The 20,528-nt window shown below is 39.7% G+C and overlaps 1 protein-coding gene across 9 annotated transcripts in view; it reads left to right on the top strand.

The window, feature by feature from the left end:
- Positions 1-20,528, top strand: part of ptprt (protein tyrosine phosphatase receptor type T) — a 293,148-nt gene that overhangs the window by 238,832 nt on the left and 33,788 nt on the right. The gene's annotated exons all lie outside the window — the stretch shown is intronic.

Raw genomic sequence — 20,528 nt, 5'->3', positions numbered from 1 at the left:
ACTGTATAAAATAGAATAATATAAAATAAATGGAAATGCAATTGACTCATTTTTTTAAATAAATAAAATTAAATGTCAGAAAAAATGTCAAGGTCAAATTCATGGTTTTTACAATAATTAAAAATTAAAATAGCTATACAAAGCTATTACAGTGTTTTGAATTGCATTCCATCTATGTTTCACAGAATCATTTTGTTGAGTATAAATTGCACAATTTTATTTCATTTCATTTTTCATTTCACACTTTCATTTTCATTTTTTTTAATTATTTTTTTTTTCTGATGCACAGGTGATAGAGTCAATGCTTTGTTCTTCAATAATGCTCCATTTTTCTACGCTGTTACAATTTTTCATTTGATACAATCTTAGAATAAATCATAATTAGTTACAATGTCAAAACAAGTTACGAATTGAAAAAGTCTTTAAAGATGTTAACTACTGGTGTATTAAATTACTGGATATTTGCAAAATGTCAATCAGCTACAATATTGCAATTACAGCACTATAATTAGCGTCAGTATTACAATTACTGAGATCAAACTATCGCACTTCAAAAAGGCATGATGTCAGCCTCTCACTTCCATGATTCATGTTTCTGTTTATGCGCCTGTTGGTGTGTATGTGAATGCGTGTGCGAACCTTCATGTGTGTGCCCCCGTTTGCACAAAGGAATGTCTGTGTGTGCGTGCCCATGCGTGTATGCACAAACACGTGCATGTGTGTCCGTGTGTGTGTTACTGCATGCGAGCAACCCAATTAAAGGTTGTAGTTGTCAGTGTAACCTGCAGGCTGGGGAACAGTTGGATGGTCTGTCGGCGCCTGATAGGCAGCAGGAATTATGATGAATTATCCATTAGTACTAATCCTTTAATTACAAGGACCCTGTAATGGAAACTGTCCATCTCGCTGGCTGTGATCACACAAAGGCTCATTTTCTTAAAAAAAAATGTTTCGAAGGCCCCGGAGGGTTGGTGTGTGTGTGTGTGGTAAGTGAACTGGCATATAATGTAAACCTGAATCATTTTTTAGGACATTTCCATCATCATTTGGTTCATTCTCTAACTTGCAAGGGGTTTCCCTTTCCTTTCCTTTTGTTCCAGCGTTGCAAAGAGCTCCCGGTCCACTTAGGACATTTTGACACAAGTGGAAATAGAGCTTTTAAATCACTTGATTCTTTTCAGGTAATTGTGGGTCTACATCCTCCCGAGGAACCGTTCCCCTTAGCTGTCACGATAGACAGCAGTAGGAAATCATCAAAATACTTTGCATCTTGGCTAAACTTGTATTGGTGAATGAAAAGAGAGCAGAAAAATATGAGCATGAACCAGATTTAATCTTTTAAGGCATTTGGATGAGTGTCACTTTACTGAAGGGACACATACTAATCTAATCTAATCTAATCTAATCTAATCTAATCTAATCTAATCTAATCTAATCTAATCTAATGTTATTATAAAATATTATCTCATAGCAATACATAATTGATAACGTTTTCTGATTGGAGATAATTAATACGAGGTTAATACTACATCTATTTGATGCAATTTTTCAGACAAACGTTTCCTTCCAAATCTTGGAACACTATTAAGGCCCTTTTTAACAATGAAATAACCTTGATAACTGCAAAAAAAAAGAGGTCAAATTGGAAATAGAATGGAATTATTTGTCCAACATCTTTGCGTGCTATGTAGTGGCTGGGCTGTAACGTAATGTTGAAAATTACAACAATTACATAAATAAATGCAAAACCTTTTTTGCGGATTTGTTTGGAATCCAGGATTATGTAATCCCCAGATGCTCCGACCTTCGGGAGACTTGTGACACCCGGGTGACTTCTCTGTCATTTGCTGCCCACCCCCGTTCCTCTTCCTCACCATGAAAGAGGAGGTGTTTTGGGCTGAGGTGTCAGCAGCTCTTCCTCCAGCCATCTGCCAGCTCATACTAGTGCTAGAAATCAAAATAAATGATCATCTATGCACCTTCTGTGCCTCCTTCCAGACACTCCTCTCCTCTCCTCTCCTTTCCTCTCCTCTCCTCTCCTCTGTAATGTCACAACTGATAGTTTATGGTTGGAGGTAAAGCACTGTGTTGTTCCCTCATGATGCGCATCTATCTCTGCATCTCTGCGTCTCTGCATGTCTACCCTCCTCCTCCTGCCTCACCTCCCTCTTTCACCTCCCTTCTCTGGTCCTTCGTTCCCCTCAAACTTCCCCCTCATTCAGTTTATAGTACAGCCTTCCCATATGGTCATTTATAATTCAACAGAAGCTCTTTCAAAATAAACAGATTTATTGGATAAGAATTTACATATCTGCAGAGGGAGTGCACGCGTATGTGTGTGTGTGTGTGTGTGTGTGTGTGTGTGTGTGTATGGAACACCACAAGCTGGTGACCCTTCACATATAATCTTAACCTTAATTCTGTCCTCAAGAGACCCTCCCCCAACATTCACACACACACACACACACACACACACACACACACACACACCCCAATCATCCAGGACACACACAGCAGACTGAAGGAACATGGTGTTTATTCAGTGTTATATAGCACTCAGTCGCTTAGTTCATTTAAATTTAAGTAGACAAATGTCTGCTACGACAGTCTGCTTGTCTAAATAACATTCACAGAAAGACAAAATGAAACATAATAATAGATTTACTGTAAAAAAATGAAATTGTGCTTTTCGATTTTTAAATTAAAACAAAAAAAAGCCTGAAAACTGAAATAAGGGATTTAACAATATGCAGAGATGATATTGACATATTTACATGTGGAGGTAGAAATGGTATATAGTTAAATGGTAAGAAGAAGCGATGTGTTTATAAATATAAATATACAGTATACACACACATTTGAATTAATTATACACAACACAAAACATTATTAATGTGAATTTTTATTAGTTGGTAAAATGTCTCTATATGTGCCCACCAGTGTTTTACAGGTGACCGGCCCAGTTAAAAAACACACATACCGCTTGATTATGTGGTTCATATAAACATCTATAAATAAATATTTCCTACAATCAAATACATCTCATGAATATCCTTAAAAGTCTCAGGAGGATGGGAAGTAAATTAAAAAAAATAATCAGGGAATATTTCTAGGGGAGAGGGTGACTATTTCTAGATAAGAAAATAATTCTCTCGCCAGCCGTCTTGCACATTTGTGCCCATGCCATGTGATCACCCCGCAGCCCTAACTGCTGCTGCTGTAGCTCCTGTTGCCGCCGTGTAAATAAGATAATGTGTGTGAGTAACAAGGTGTGTGTCTGAGATTGTGTAATCAAAAGTCACCATTTGTGTGTCTGCGTGGGGCAGAGCGGGCACACCTCCTCTTCCTCCTCATCATCTTCCTCCTCCTCCCCCTCTCATCCTCTGTGGCTCGGATTCACACCACGTTTGCCGAGCTGATCTGAAGTCGACTCCTCTGAAGTGTTTGTCCAGAGAGACACAGCAAATATAACCCCCCCTCCCCCTGCCCCTGAAACACCACCACCACACACCCAGCTGTCACACACACACAGTAATACAGATATCCGCACAACACTTCCGATCAGTATCACACACAAGCCTGAATATGGCTTCAGAGGGCAACCTCGGCTGTGTGAGAGGCTGGATAAAAGGCTAGTACCCCAGACACACTTTAAATCCTGAGTAAATATGGAAGGAGTTATATCACTATGACCAGTACAATAAAATATATAAATAAATAAATTATATAAAAAAATTTAAAAAATCAATCAATCAATAAATAAATAAGCCAGTAAATGATGAGAAAAATAAGGAAATTACTTAACAAGAATGAACAAAAAAACAAAACAAAACAAAGCAAATCAAAACAAAACAAAACAAGCTACTGGAAACGTCTCTTAATATATATTTCTTTTGGATCAGGATTACCTCAATATTGACATGATATTCCGTCAGAAGTTAGTGAGATATCAGCACAAGTTTTAAGTAATGGCAGCCAAAATTAACCAAAAACGTATGTTACTTTGATTTTCCGGTATGAGCTGGGTATACAATGAAGTGTGACTTTAATGCCTTGGATATGAAAAATATTTGTTCAACTGGACGAAATTATTTACAAACTAAAATGTTTCTTTTCTTTGAAAAAATAGATATTTAAACTTAAAGTTCTACACTTTTATTTTCTTGAAAACTGATTTTTTTTTTTTTTTTCTGAGTGCATTTCTTGTATTTTTTTTGTAGTTTCTGAGGGTTAAGGGACTATTTTGGACTTTTTAAGCTTTTTTTCACTTGAAGTAACAGCTATATTTTCTGTAAGATGGAGACTAACAGTTAAGCAGTTACAAAATGCATAAATCATTGTTATTGCCTCCCTAAAATTAATAACTTCACAAATAAGTAATAAACAATCAAGGACACACAGCTGCAAGGCCATAAAAGTGCATTCTGCAAAAATGAAAGTGAGGGCTGGATCTTCTTCTCATTTCCATAAATGACATATTGTGATGGGTAAAAAACAAAAGTAAAATATGTAAATCAACCATTTTCTCAACATACTCAGTTCCTTCCGTGAGTGAATAAATGAAAAAAAAATAAACAAACAAACAAATGAATAAATTCCTTGAAGCAATATTTTAACAAAAGAATGATGCATTAATTTCTCCCAAAGTGGGAGGCTTCTGCTCCATTGCTTGATTTTTATTGACCCCATTGGTGATTACCTCCTTGTCAGAACCAGCATTTCAATAATATGCGGATTTACTAAAGTTAAAAAGTCTCTGTTTTGTACGCCTGCAATAAAATACTATTTCCTATTTTTGGGAACCTCAGAGGACCTTCAAAAAACCCCAAAGAGGAAGGGCTTCTCCTTAGATCTAACCCCTGTCATGGAACAAACCCGCTCAAGAAAATCGCTTTCTTGATGTGTTAACTAACTTTTGGCTCCAAGCACGAGGAAGGAAATGTATTCTTTGTATCTGTTTCCATCCGACATTACATGTTGAGTATGTTGTATGGTTTCCAGGGAGGAGTTAAGATAGGCTCCAGGTGGCCAAGGAGATCTTCCAGAAGACTTGACAGCTATGGCTCTTGTGATCAGGGACACAGGTTGGAGAGGACTTGGTGTATCATCTGGAAGAACAGTAGATAAGGAGACTTGGTTGTAGAATGAGAAAGTGCAGGAGTATATACAGAGAAAGCGGTTAGCAAAAAAGTGGGACAGAAGAGAACAGACAGGAGTACAGGGAGATACAGCGTAAGGTAAAGATAGATGTAGCAAGGGCAAAACAAAGGTCGTACAATGACTTGTATGCTTGGTTAGACGGGAAGTAGGGAGAGAATGATTTATACAGGTGTGCAAAACAGAGAGATTGAGATGGAGAGGATGTACAGCAGGTCCGGGTGATTAAGGATAGAAAGGTACATGTATTGACAGATGCTTGCTAGTGATTGAAAGCTGGAAAGAGTACTTTGAAGAGCTAATGAATGAGGAAAATGAAAGAGAGGGAAGGGTAGATTAGGTGACAATTGTAGACCACAAATTAGCAGAGATCATTAAACGTGCAGTGAGGAAGGCATCGAGGAGTATGAAGAGTGGAAAGGCAGTTGGTCCTGATGTGGAGGTTTGGAAGTGTCAAGGAGATGCAGCGGTTGAGTTTCTTGCTAGATTATTTAATAGGCTCCTAGAGAGTGAGAAGATGCCTGAGGAATGAGGGAATAAGTGTGATGGTGCCCATCTATGAATAAGGGGGATGTGGAGAATAACAGAAACTATATATGGATAAAGTTGATGAGCCATACAATGAAGTTATGGGACAGAGTAGTGGAAAATAGAGTGAGAGCAGAAGTCAATATTTGTGAAGAGCAGTATGGTTTCATGTCTAGAAAAAGTACAGCACATTCGATATTTGCTTTTAGAATGCTAATAGAGAAATACAGAGAAGGCCAGAGGGAGCTACATTGCACTTTTGTGGACATTCAAAAGCATATGACAGGGTGCCAAGAGAAAAACTTCAGTATTGTATGAGGAAGTCTTAAGTGGTAGAGAAGGATGTTAAACTGGTGCAGGACATGTATGCTAGCTGTGAGACCCTGGTACGGTGTGCTGTAGGGGTAACAAAGAAGTTCAAGGTGGAGATGGGACTCCATCAGGGATCCGCTCTGAGCCGCTTCTTGTTTGCAATGGTGATGGACAGGCTGACAGGTTAGACAGGAATCCCCATGGACCATGTTGTTTGCGGATGACATTGTGATCTGCATTGAGAGAAGGGAACAGGTTGAGGAAAATATAGAAAGGTGGAGGTATGCTTTGGAAAGGAGAGGAATAAGGGTTAGTCTCAGCAAGACTATATGTGTGTGACCGAAAGGAACACAGGTGGAACGATGAGGCTTCAGGGAGTGGAGATTGAGAAGTTGGAGAATTTCATAAACAAACCTTTTTTAAAGAAAAAGGTTCAAGCAGGTTGTAATGGGTGGAGAAAAGTGTCAGGGGTACAGTACTATGCGATACAATGAAAGGAAAGGTGTACAAGACAGTGGTGAGACCAGCGATGCTGTATGGCCTAGAAACAGTGAACAAGACAAAACCACAGGAGGAAGCGCTAGAGGGCGAAGCGATGAAGATGTTTAGGTTCTCTTTGGGAGGGACGAGGATGGATAAGATAAGAAATTAGTCTGTCAGAGGGACATCACATGCAAGATGTTTTGGAGTGAAGGTCAGACAAGCCGGACTGAGATGGTTCGGTCATGTACAGAGGAGGGACGGTGAATGAGGAAAAGCAAAGAGAAGATTTATGGACGTATTGAAAGCGGATAAGGTTATTGGTGTGAGAGAGGAGGATACAGAGAATAGGGTTAGATGGAGAAGGTTGATTCATTGTGGCGACCCCTGAAAGGAAAAGCCAAAAGGACAAGAAGAAAGAACTGCTTTCTGTCTTGACTTGGTTCAGCTCAATTGTGTAGCCTAAAAGTTAAAAGTCAAAAAATAAAAACAAAAGAGTCATCAATCAGGACTTTCCGTCTCACAGCTGGGCATAACATCTTGACTTTAGTGTGTGTGTGAGTGTATGTGTGTATTTGCCAGTAAGAAAACATCTGGTGTTCCTCGACACATCAGCTGGAAGTAGCTCTTGCTCTTAATAGGCTATTACGTTCTGTAGCACTGTAGTACCGTCTGAAAACACACAGGCACACATGCAAAGACACACACACCAAGCGGCTACGGTGACACAAATATGTATCACACATATCACTTTCTAGATACTCAACACACTCTTGCAAAGATACTCCAAGACCTACAAGCATGCAAGAAAAGTGTGAACACGCACACACAGACACACATGCACGCTGACTATTAGATTCCCTGATGCCTGGAGCTGGCTGACGGAGGATTGTGTGAGGTGAGCGAGTGGAGCTCCACAGGGAGTTAACTGATTAAGTATATCTGTGACAGACACAATCCCTGCTTAGTGGCGTCTGAAAAAGGAGGCGAGGAGAGCAAAGAGGAGGAGGAGGAGGAGGAGGAGGAGATGAGAGGGAGGAAGAGGTTAGAAGCTTAAAAACATCTTGTTCAGCACTTTGGATGTGCTACTGTGAGCATTCCTCCCTCTTTTTTTTTTATTTTTTTTTTTCAAAGTACTGCCTCCATCTGTCCTGATGCATGTATTTTCAGCGCAGTTGCATGAATACTAATATTTCCCATTAAAATGGAGGTCAGTCTTTTTTTTTTTGTTTTGTTCAATAGTGACTGTTAAAAAACCTATTTCTGTCCATCACCATTTTCACCAATCAAACTGAGGTTGCTTTACCTGGAAAAGTGTCTCATTTTACATTTATTCTGTATTAGTTTCCCTTGTAGCAGTTTAGTTTCCCCTCCCGGCTGCCTCACACACACTTCTTTTTCCTTCTTTTTTAGTGTAAATAGTTGAGAAGACTCAGGGACATGAAGAAAAAAAAAGGATAATATTTGTTGTTCAGATTAGAGGGAACAAAGAAAAGAAGAGCATTTGTGTGTCTAAAGTAGTAGGGTTTTTTGTTATGTATAAAAAGTAAGAAAAGAGTACCTAAAAACCACACAATGCATAAGAAAAATAAGCATCTCTAGCAGCTACAAATAATAGGTTACGAAACATTTCTTGTAAGTTGCAAATGCTACATTACGTCATTTATTGTTTTTTTCTTCTCCTAACTAAACATTAGTTTACCTGGCTCTCCAATTTTATACTGCTGGAATTTCTATGTATGTTCTCAGCCATTCTGGTCATAGTTAATCATTGTCAAATCTTATTGTGGCAACTCGACTTTTTTCTTCCCTTGAAGACATTTCACCTGTCATCCATGAAGCATTCTTCCTTCTCTCTCACACCAACTACCTTCATATCCACTGTCATTATGTCCCTAAATCTTCTCTTTGGTCTTCCTCGAGACCTCCTGTCTAGCAGCTCCAATTCCAGCATCCATCTACCAAAATATTCACTATCCCTCCTCTGTACATGACCAAACCATCCCAGGCTGGCTTCTCTGACCTCTCCAAATCAGCTAACATGCGCTGTCCCTCTGATGGACTCATTCCTGATCCTATCCATCCTTGTCACTCCAAAAGAGAGCCTAAAAATCTTCATCTCTGCAACCTCCAGCTCTGCCTCCTGTCTTTTCGTCACTGTCGTTGTTACTAGGCTATACAGCGTGGCTGGTCTCACCAGTGTCTTGTACACCTTTCCTTTCATTCTGGCGGATAGTCTTCTATCGCATAGTACCCCTGACACTTTTCTTCACCCATTACAACCTGCTTGAACTTGTTTCTTCACCTTCACCTTTTCGACATGCTCCATTGCACTGGACTGTTGGCCCTAAGTACCTGAAATCCTCCAACTTCTATATCTCCACTCGTTGTCGCCTCACCTTTCACCTTGGTTCCTTTCATTCACACACATATATTCTGTCTTGCTGCGACTAGCCTTAATTCCTTTCCTTTCAACAGCATACCTCCACCTCTAGATTTTCCTCAACCTGTTCCCAGCTTTCACTACAGATCACAATGTCATCTACGAATATCATGGGCCATGGAGATTCCTGTCTAACCTCTTCTGTCTGCCTGTTCATCACCACTGCAAACAAGAAGGGGCTCAGAGCTCATCCCTGATGTAGTCCCACCTCCAACTTGAACTTCTCTGTTATTCCTACAGGACACCTCACAACAGTCTCACAGCTAGCATACATGTCCTGCACCACTATAACATCCTTCTCCAGACTTCCTCATACAATACTATGGTTTTTCTCTTGGCACCCTGTCATATGCTTTTTCTAAGTCTACACAGGTGCAATGCAGCTCACTCTGATCTTCTCTATACCTCTTGATTAACATTCTCGAGGCAAATATTGCATGTGTTGTACTCTTTTTAAGCATTAAACCATACTGCTGTTCAAAAATGCTGGCTTCTACTCTCACTCTAGTTTCCACTCGTCTAGTACATAACTTCATTGTATGGCTCATCACTTTATCCCTCAATGGTTGCCGCTATTCTGCACATCCCCCTTATTCTTAAAGTAGCCCCATCACACTTCTTCTCCATTCCTCCGGCATCTTCTCACTCTCTAAGATCCTGTTGAATAATCTAGTCAGAAACTCTACCGCTGCCTCTCCAAGCCACTTCCAGACCTCCACAGGTATGTCATCAGGACCAACTGCCTTTCCACTTTTCATCCTCCTGAATGCATTCCTCACTTCAAGTTTAATGATCTCTGCTAATTTGTGGTCTACAATCGCCGCCTAATCTATCCTTCCCTCTTTCATTTTCCTCATTCATTAGCTCTTCAAAGTACTCTCTCTAGCTTTCAATCACTTGTCAGCATTTGTCCTTAATCACCTGGACCTGCTGTACATCCTTTCGATCTCAATCTCTCTGTTTTGCGCACCTGTATAAATCACTCTCTCCCTTCCTTCCTGCCCAACTGAGAATAGAAGTCATTGTACGTCCTTTATTTTTTCCTTGATACCTCTATCTTTACCTTACGCTGTATCCCCTTGTACTCCTGTCTATTCTCTACAATACCATCAGTGTCCGACTTCTTCTTCGCTAATGACTTTCGCAGCATATAGTCCTGCACGTTCTCATTCCATCACCAACTCTCTTATCTACTCTCTTTCCAGACGACAACAAGTACTCTCCTACCTTTCTCCCTGATCACATGCGCATCACATGTCCAGTCATCTGGTTGCTCTCAATGACCACCCAGAACCTTCCAACTCCTCCCTGAAAACCATACAGCATTCCTCTCTTTTCAGCTTCCACCACTTTGACGTCTGCTCTGCCTTTGTCCTCTTGATCTTCCCTGTCACCAGAGGCATCCTACCACTATCCTATGCTGTCTGGCACTCTATACTCTCACCCACAACAACTACTTTGCAGTCACTGATGTCTTTCAGGTTACCTCATCTATACAAGATGTAGTCTACCTGCATGCTCCTACTGCCACTCTTATCGGTTACCCTATGCTCCTGACTTTTCTGGCAAAAGTGTTCACTACAGATATTGCCATCCGTTTTGCAAAGCCTACCACCATCTGTCCCTCTGTGTTTCCATCATCTATAGTATAGATAATGGGAACATGACGGGTGGGGAGGAAGACATGACGGGCAGATTCGGTATAGAATCCATACCAAATCTGCCCGTCATGTCTTCCTCCCCACTATTTCCTGCACCAACATGCCAATTAAAGTCTGCACCAATTACCACTCTCTCATCTCTGGAGATATTCTGCATCACTTCATCTAATTCATTCCAGAACTTCTCCTGCTTGTCTAAGTCACATCCCGTCTGCGGCGCATAACCACTTACAACATAGAGTATAACACCTTCAATTTCTAGTTTCAGACTCATAAGTCTATCTGACCTTTCCACCTCCAGAACATTCCTGATAAACTCCTCCTTCAAGATAACTCCTACTCCATTTCTCGTACTGTCAGTACCATGATAGTACAACTTAAAACCTGCTCCTGAGCTTCTGGCCATGCTACCTTTCTATCTGGTCTGCTGGACACACAGTATACCCAGCTTCCTTCCCTGCATCATGTCGACCAACAGTGTACCCTTTCCTTTTATCGTCCCAATATTCAAAGTCCCTATTCTCAGTCCCAGACTCTTGCCTTTCCTTTTCTCTCTCTGCTTCTGAATGCGCCTTCCTCCTCTCATTCTTTGACCGACAGTAGCCAAATTTCCTCTGGTATACTGTTGGTACCAATGGCGGTCCTTGTTAACCCGGGCCTCGCCAATCTGGTATGAGATTATTAGGTTTGATTCATATGTTTGGTTTTGGCAAAGGTTTTACGCTGATTGCCCTTCCTGAGGTAACCCTCTGCATTTATCTGGTTTGGTAGCAGCTCAAGGAGACACTAGCCCATGCCAACCTGAGGCTGCATTATTATTAGCATTATTATTATTATTATTATTATTATTATTATCAATTATTATCATTATTATCAATAATAATAATAATAATAATAATAATAATAATAATAAATGATGCATCTAAAAGCAAACATATGCAAACCATTTATACTGAATATAAAGAAATCAATCTTCGCATAGTGATATTTCATTAATTTCCAGTATTGTTAGTTTTAACTTAAATGCAGTTAACGGGATAGCATATAATTTAGAATTGAATGAAAATTTCAATCCAGCAAAGAAATATATGCTTGATTTTAAGTTCTTGAAAAACAGAAATGTCTTAATATGACTTTTTCCCTGCCAAATCATGTACTTGCCTATAATCATTTTCCACTTTGAATGTCTTTTTTTTCCCTCAATATGAAAAAATAATCAGGAAGAAACACTTGAAGTAGTAAAAGGACAGGTTGTGTAATGGAAGATAATGACTCCAGCTCCAATGCTGTAGGTTTTAGTTTTTGGGGATGGCAAGGATAAAACATGGTCCTGACCTTTGAGTACAAAATGCTGCAGCTTCTGTTTTGCTGCTTTTGTTGTAATTGGTTCCTCCTTAAGTTTCATGAGGCCCCTTGTCCTCACAGGCCCTTCCGATGTCTCCAGATTGGATTGCTGTGGAGCATCAACCTCCTTCTGAATGGCTCTGAGATCTAAAACAAACAGAAGAAAAAAAATGTGTTTTTTTGGCAGCTTCTGGAACACTCGACATAAGTTTTCACGCAAATGTGTGAGGTGGCTCTCAGGCAATGGAAGACTTGGTGGAGAATAATGGAGGGAGTGGTAAAACCAGTGGCGAAAACATAGAGCCAGACAAAAAACAGGGAGGAAAATGGGGGTAATGAGGTCCTCAGTAGAGGAGTGGAGCTCATTAATCAGCAATTGGACTGTGACTCTTCACCCTGAGCTCCATCCTGCGGACCAAGACCTTGACACGTTTGTTTGTGTCAGACATTCTGTCTCAACGTGACTCACAAGCTGGCAAAGAAAAAGAAAACATTACAGACATTAGGACCCACTAGAGCTACACCTACAAGTGTTGAGTTGTATCAAATATATTCAGGGGGTGTACAAGTAGATTCAGATATTGGGCAGAGGGGCTCTTTCTTGTGTCGGCACAGTGCTTTGCTGGTTGGTTTTAGCTTAGACTCTAGACCATAGTCTCCAAGATGAAACTAACAAACTGCATGAGCTATGCCATGTTAAGTCATGTCAAATTATATTTGTATAGCATCTAATCACAATAATTGCATCAAGACATATTTTAAGAAGTTTTTGACCACACTCTTTACATTTATTCACAGAAACTCCACATTGCCTCATAAGCAAGCACTTGGCAACAGTGGCAAGGAAAAACTGCCCTTTACCTGGCAGAAGCTTGAGACAGATCTGAGCTCAATGTGGATGGCCTTCTGCCTCGACCAGTTAGGGTAAAAAGAGATAGAAAGCAAGAATGTGCTAGAGGCAAGGGGGGTCTGAGGGTTAGGTTAGGTTTGGTTGGGAGTGAGAGGTAAAAAATAATCTCATACTAGTTACAACAGCACTATTAACAACTGCAAGGTTCCAGTGATGTGATCCGCCAATAGTTTAAATATTTTTTGATGGTTGCTAGGGCGGCTGCACTAGATCAAGCAACACCCCCTGAATCTGCAAAATGAGAGAGCCCGGGGTTTTGGGAGAAGGAAATCAGATTACTATCTTGTATTGATGATGGGATGTGAGAGAGGCGGAATGGGAAAAGTGAAGTGAACGAGTGGAAAGGCAGGAGGACAAAGTTGATCCACAGTTTGTTTAAAAACTTCTGGCCGCTGAGGTGTTTTAGGATTTGTGATTACCAACCATAACTTACAGTCTTAATATTTAGCCTTTCACAGCCATTCAAACCACTGATTTAATAAACTAATGATTTGAATAAAACTTATATTAAGCTAAACTAACCAAAGGACCGTATCTCACTGGATAGGCTGAGGTCCAGTGCACTTTTCTTTGGACATTTTTTTTTTTTTTTGTGCGAAGAAAAGGAAGGGAAAAAAAGCCCCTCAAGCCTCTTGACCCAGTTGGGCAACAGCAGTGTGGTACTCTGCTCCTCTCTAGTTTGAACCATCTCAAAGTGACCTTAAGCCAAGAAAACCCCTGGTCTTCTCATTAGAGAAAGTTGTTTGTGCACAGCTGGATATGAAGCTGTAAAAGAGCTTTGATTCTTCCCGAATCTCGAAATGACTGGATGATAATCTTCATGGGCAGCCATTGCGGCCCCAGTGGCAGAACTCCAGGATGTAGGGAGGCCTTCATGAGTTCCCCAACATGGTATTTGGACGTAGAGGCTCTGATCCTTTGTGTGTTCGTGAGGCAAGAGGCTGAATCGATTATTGATTGAACAGGCTTATGAAAAGGACACCAGGACACCAACAAGAATTTCCAGTGTTTCTGTTTTTTTTTTTTTTTTTTTTTTTTTTTTAACCTTTAAGGGCGGCCTGTGGAGGTCGACTCTGTCCACGGGGGCAGGGGTGGAGCATGTGCATGCATAATTCAGTAATATCGATCTAGAATTAAAACTATATGTCAATGGGACTGCTTGAAATTTCATGATCACCTGAGAGCTGAGGTTTATTGTGAGGCAGTTCATTTAGATTTTAAATTACTTCAGAAAACTTTTCACAAACAGTAAAATGATTCATGTTTTATTAAAACCCTTCAAGAACAAATACATATATTAAAAAGACTCCAAGATGCATTTGGGGAATTTTGATTCTGAATTTTGGCATTGGAACTATCCATGTCCTGAGCAAAATAGCTCAGCTCTTCATCCTATGTATTGCTGGTGTATTCCTTTGTTTTCATGTTGCAATGTTGCTGGAGTGAAAAGAGCTCTTTTCGTATGATAAAATCTCATCAAAGGCAGAAACAGGATTCAAAGAAATTCAAAGAAAGAGAACATCATACAATATGAATGTTTAAAAAGCCAAGTAACAAGGTAAATAAAGATTCGGAGATGGAAGCGATACCAGTCTGTCCTCAAAGAAATGGCTACTGGAAACAAGTTCAATTAATCGTCTGTTGATGATAATTTCAATGCGGGACTCATTGAATCCAAGCGAGCAGAGCAGCGTCCTCATTATGACGTGTTCTTGATTTCTTGTTTAGTTTGCAGCACTTAGTTGTTAAGATTTACTGGTAAACCACCTCATGTCAGATATCTAAGTGTGATGGAGATGTGAGATCAAATCCCCATAAGACCTGATGAAGCTACTTGGATGTGATGTAAAACAATAAATTACATGAATTAGACTGATACTGATAAATATGTTTTTGAACTTAATTCAATCATCTAAATCATTCAACTTAATTTTTCATTCATGAAACTACTTGGATGAGATGTTGAAAAAACAAGTCTGATAAGTTTTTGAATCTTGATTTGATTAAATGGAGTTTAATTTTTTTTTCTCTCATTTTGTTTTACTTCATTTTATTTCAAAAATGAAACATTGCAGCTTTAAAATAAATAAGGTAAAAAAAAAGTAATGACATACAATCTTAATACAGTAGATTCTTTCTGGGGAGAACCTCTTGCTTGCCATAAATCTTCATAAATCACAATCTATCTCTGGGCATGAATGATATTCACCTAACCTCCACCTAGCCTTCTAAAGCCTTTAAAAATGTCCTTGTTAACATACAGCGATGACTGAGCAAGCACGCCATCAGCTTCCTCCCAACCCCTGGCCCCTGTCCAGATCTGCAGCATTTTCCCGCCGGTATCTCCTGCCAGCTCAGCCCAATTAAGAGTCTCCCCCTCCCTGGGCAGAGGAGGCATGGAGAGGACCGCCCTACCCCGGCCTGGCACGAGTCGCTCCTGTGTTATAGATGCCTCCGACAACAATTGAGTGTAATTGGCGGGACAGAGAGAGAGGAGAAAGAAAAGGTAAATAGGGGAGGAGAGGGGGGAACGAGCAGGGAGAGAATTTTGACCGGCATTGTTCTTCAACTTTGACAAGTTGCAGCTCATAGCAACATGACAATCGGCGTAGATTAAGTTTTTCATGAGGTGGTCTGATATACATGTTGTTTTTATGTAAAGAGGGCTAACTATAGCCCAGCCTGGCTGGAGATGCTTCCTGCATTCGTCTGAGATATCTGCTCTGTCCCTCTAAAGTGATGATAACTCAAACTCCAGAGCAATTAAAAATGAAAATGAAAAAAAAAAAAAATCAAAGTGACTGGAAGTAGTAGGTGACAGAGCATATAAAAATTCCAGGACTTTTGTAAATAATTTATGTTAATTTTATGTCATGATTAATTCTGAAGTTCTTTTTATATATTTGTACTGTTTGTTTTTTGTTTTTTTTACTGTTGGCTTTACAGTGCAGACTGATATATTTGATAAAAAAAGAATATAAAAACTTTACAACCTTCATTTTATTTTTCTATTTAAATTTTGATCATCAATTTTGATTTAGACAATTTTGATATTTCTAAAACAATTTATAAATGTCTAATATCACAGCAGCTAACATCATAATATAATGTGTTGGGTATTCGGGGTTTAACCCCCCCAACACACACACAGACATACAGACGTATGCGTGTGTATGTGTATACACATACACACGCATACAGACACACACATACACACATACATGCACACATGCCCTGACTCCACCTTAATCATCTTCTAGTTCTTAAGCTAAAAGAATGAAAGGAATAGTCTGAAAAAAAAGTCAAGCATGTGCAAGTGTATGTGCATGTGCGTGAAAAGATGGTTTGTATGTGCTTGTTTGTACGAGAGCGATTAAGTGTGAATGAGCCAACAGAGGACTTGATTGCCTATGACTGTATGTCATGGTGACAGTGAAGTCACACAAACATCATTGGTGCTGAGCAAAATCAAGAAAATTACTGAGAAGCGACGTAGAGATGTCTCCTCAAGATGAACTGAGAAATGAAAATGAGATTCATGGTGCCGACAAGCCATTCAACTAGAATTATTCACCACCAATTTATGCTTAAACTGGAACTTGAAAGAGTAAATCCCATGAAATAATATATATATATATATATATATTATTTCATTTATGTATTTGTGTGTTGGTGTCAGTGTGTGTATGTGTGTGTGTGTATTCTCTATAACTTTATATTCTTAATCATCAGTTATTGCGATGTTTCATAGAGAATGAAATCAAACACTTTGTGTGTGTGCTTGTGTGGTTTTGTGTGTTTCGAGTAATAAGACCTTCATGGCGTCTCCATTAATGTACTTGCAATTCCCATGGCCATTCTAACCAAAATCATAGTGTATCAGCAGCAATCACACTGTGACACCATTATTAGAAACTGGGACAAAATAATTGACATTCAAAATAGAGAAATACGCAAAATGAAAAGAGAGAAGAAGATAATAAGTAAATGGCTCAGTGTGAAGAAGATGTTTCATAAATGTGACAAACTGAGCAAAAGATGTTGCAAAAATCACATCCTACCTGTACAAGGTGAAGCCGCTTAACAACTTTACAGCTGTAACAGAATGCAACCCCTCATCTTCGTTTTGTAAGGTTTGCGTCTCAAAAGGTTATGAAGGTAACCTCTTTGTCTATCATCCGGTATCTTTGTTTTCTTTTATTACTTATTTTACTTTCACTTACGCAAGGATGTTTGCAGGTTCTTTTTCATTACTTGATATCTATATGAAAAAAATAACCCAATATGAATGCACGCCATTTTTTTTTTTTTTTTCCATTTGCTAAACAAATTAAATGAATGAAACACAAATATGTGGGGGCGGCACAGAGACACTGTTTACCGCTTCTGCCTCATAGCAAGAAGTTTCCCCAGTTTGAGTTCTTCTAGGTGGCTAATTTGTGTGGCGTTTCTTCCAGGTTATCTGGATTCCTCACATAGTCCAAAAAAAAGCAACAAGTAAACTGAAGACTCTCAATTGCCCAGACGTGGGAATGACACAGTGAATGGTTGTATGTCTCCATATGCCTTCCATAACCCATCAATAGCCCAAAGACGCCTGGAATCGGACCCAGCTCCCCCTGCAATTATGAGCATAGGATAAACAGTTTGCATAATGACTAAGTATGCCTTTTCTTCAAATGTAACCCATTCTGGACAACACACTTCAACACATATTTGAGGTTTTACATTCTTGAAGCACCTGTAAACTTGACATTTAATCCTCCCAGGCAGGGTCTTCCATGGGATGTCCTGTCTCAGGTTCATGAATTTTCTATTATGCAAAACTTTTATGAATTATTATTTTATAACTTAAAATTGGAGTAAATGGCATGATATATAATTTGTAATATTCTAAAGGAGGTTTGTAGTGTAATTAGCGCTTCTGACTCACAGCAAGGAGGACCCTAGTTTGATTCCTTTAGGGGGACTACTGAGTGGAGTCGGCATATTTCACGTCTGCGTGGAGTTCTTCCCAGAATTCAAATACATCTAGAATTTGGAGACTCCAAAATTGTCTAGACATTTGAATGAGAGAGTGAATGGTTATTTGTCTCTACAAGTGAAACTGTTCCTCTCACTCAATGACAGCTGGGATAGGCTCAAGCACCCCGATAACCCGGAGTGTAGGGTAAGCGGTAGATAAGGAATTAATTAAATTTGCTCTCCATCCAAGCATTAGTTTCTGCAACAACTCCAAAATTTAACTCTGAAAGGATTGGTAGTCAATTTCAATTAGAGCCCACTTAAAGCCAACAAACATGGATTTTATTTTCCACCTTTGCTCCCTTTTGATTGTTGCGAGGGATTTGGGCTATTGAGCGACCAACAAGAAAATGTTTGTTCTCTCTACCTGAATAAATGAAGACTGTTGATGCCTCAACATTTTTTCCACCTTTTTATATTAACACAGGTTTTGAAACTCAGACAGCAGGAAACAATCAGATTGGTCTGCTTTTAAAGGCTGTCTCCTCTGTGTTGAAACAAGGTCAGGAGATGCGAATCTCATTAATCAAAGAGTTGTCACGTTGGTCACTACTTTATGAGGTTATTGGTTGTGGAGAAGCTGTTCTGCAGTAATTGAACTATCGCTACACAAGCAATTGTTTGTCCCTGCTGGCAGGAAAGTGACGATGTGTAAAAGAAAAAGATGAATGGATCGGAATCAAACTGGATGACAGAGCGGTTTTACCTTGTGGACTGTCAATTACCGCTTCTTCCATTTCATTTCAGACATCCATAAATGTGTATCCTATAGTAGTTATTGAGTTTGTCTGAATGCACTGAAAAATCTAATGGAATTTTCAAGAAAACCCTTAGCATTTGATGCTAATGTGATTAGCATTTCATTATTTGGTCACCTTGAATAAGCCTCAGTGTCTCTCTAGAAAACTTTTTGGTCTCAGGGCTCACGTGCTTGTTTCATGTTGTCACCGTTCCTGGGATTTATTGTTCTTGGAGGTAGTTATTCTACTAAGGTCTAATCTTTTCATGGCTCATTTTTCCACGTTTAATTTTCTCAGTGTGTCCAGGGTTCCTGAGGGTTAATGTTCGCAGATTGAACATTCCTGGTGTTCCTTCCTCCCAGGATTCCATTTTCCCCAAGCCAATCTCCGGGCTCAACATTTACAGGGTTCAGTGATCCGTTTTGGAAACTACCAGTTCCACCCACGGACTGGCAAATTTAACCATTCAAGTTCTTCCAGTCAGTTCAAAACAAGCTAAAATGTTGGCGTGATAATAACCCTATTGTAGGTTGACGTTAAATCAAGTTAAGTGTACTATCTCAAAGTGCTTTTTGTATCCAAGCAAACTAAAATGGTAATTAAAGAATTTTATATCTATTGCTTAAAATTTTATGAGTGTTCACTGTAAACACAATTCCTCATTCCAGATCCTGAACAGAAGTCAATATTCCCAGAAAGGCCCGATGACAGTCTTGCCTGTGACTATTTCATTTATTTATTTGTATTATTCAATTCCCAGTGATTTTTTTTCCCGAAACTTGAGAAATCTGTGCCTTCTGCATTTGCTAGCAACCAATTCGCCCTCTCTGAGAAATGTGTTCAGTTCGCCAAAACATCACACAAGTTTCACTCCGTCAGTCGGTTATTTTAGTTGACCATAATGCAGGATAGGTAATCACTCTGTCATCCATACTACTCAGTATGTTCGAGGGTGCTGCAAGCCCTTACACCGAGACTCTCGAGAAGGATTTTTTTGTCCCTCTTCTCTGACTGGCAGCCGAAAGCTGTCCCTCTACTACAGGCCTGTTGTTGAAACAACAGCTCACCTGAGCAGCTTGCATCAGCCAGCTCTCCTGGTCCTCTGTCACTGGCAGATTGCAGCTGGACCTCTCTCATCTGTGTGTCCTCCACTCGTGGAGCACGGAGCTACCAAACTCAACTGTTTCTGTCAGAGAGAAAGTTATGTTCTGTTAAGCTAATGGGAATTCAAATTAGAGCCAGTTATTTAACACCATCAAACTCTTGCTTTCTATCTCTGTCCTTCTTTCTCATGCTCTCTCTTTCTTGAGACAGAAGCACGTATGGCGCTTGGGTCTGTGCAAGTATTCTGCCCGGTAAAAGGTGGTTTGTCCTTGCCGCTGTCGCCAAGGGCTTGCTCATGGGGAAATGTTGGATATCTGTAAATCATTTTAAGTGTGGTCCAGACCTGCTTGAAATGCTATGTCTCATGAGACAACCCTGTTGTGATTTGGCACTTTATAAATAAAACATATCTTAACTTGATGTGACTCAAAGCCGGGTAAATGTCGATGGAGGAACTGGTTTTTAATTTATAATGGAATTATGTTGCTGCCCGCTGCTCCCACCCCTGTTACGCCTGCTTCAGCCAAATCCTTGACTTTTTTGAAGTGAAATTCCTCAATTCCCTGATTCTTCTTTTTTTTTTCTGAACATTGAACTAATATCGACCTCACATTCTGACATTTCATTCAATCAGGCTTAATCAACTCAAGTGACAAGTCAGGTCTGTGACCAAAACTCCCTCTACCACTGACCAAGGACATTTGATTGAAACTCACTGAATATCTGTAAATCACAAAGCTTGATTTATTATTATCACAAAGCGAGCACTCATGCACAAACACACACACACACACACACACACACACCACACCTGTCAATTTCAA

This window comes from Fistularia commersonii, chromosome 7, assembly GCF_037954325.1.
Source record: "Fistularia commersonii isolate RoL2024-O1a breed Wild chromosome 7, RoL_Fcom_v1.0, whole genome shotgun sequence".
Classification (NCBI taxonomy): Eukaryota; Metazoa; Chordata; class Actinopteri; order Syngnathiformes; family Fistulariidae; genus Fistularia; species Fistularia commersonii.
Note: the sequence above shows the minus strand (reverse complement) of the source record. Positions and strands in the feature narration are given on the sequence as shown.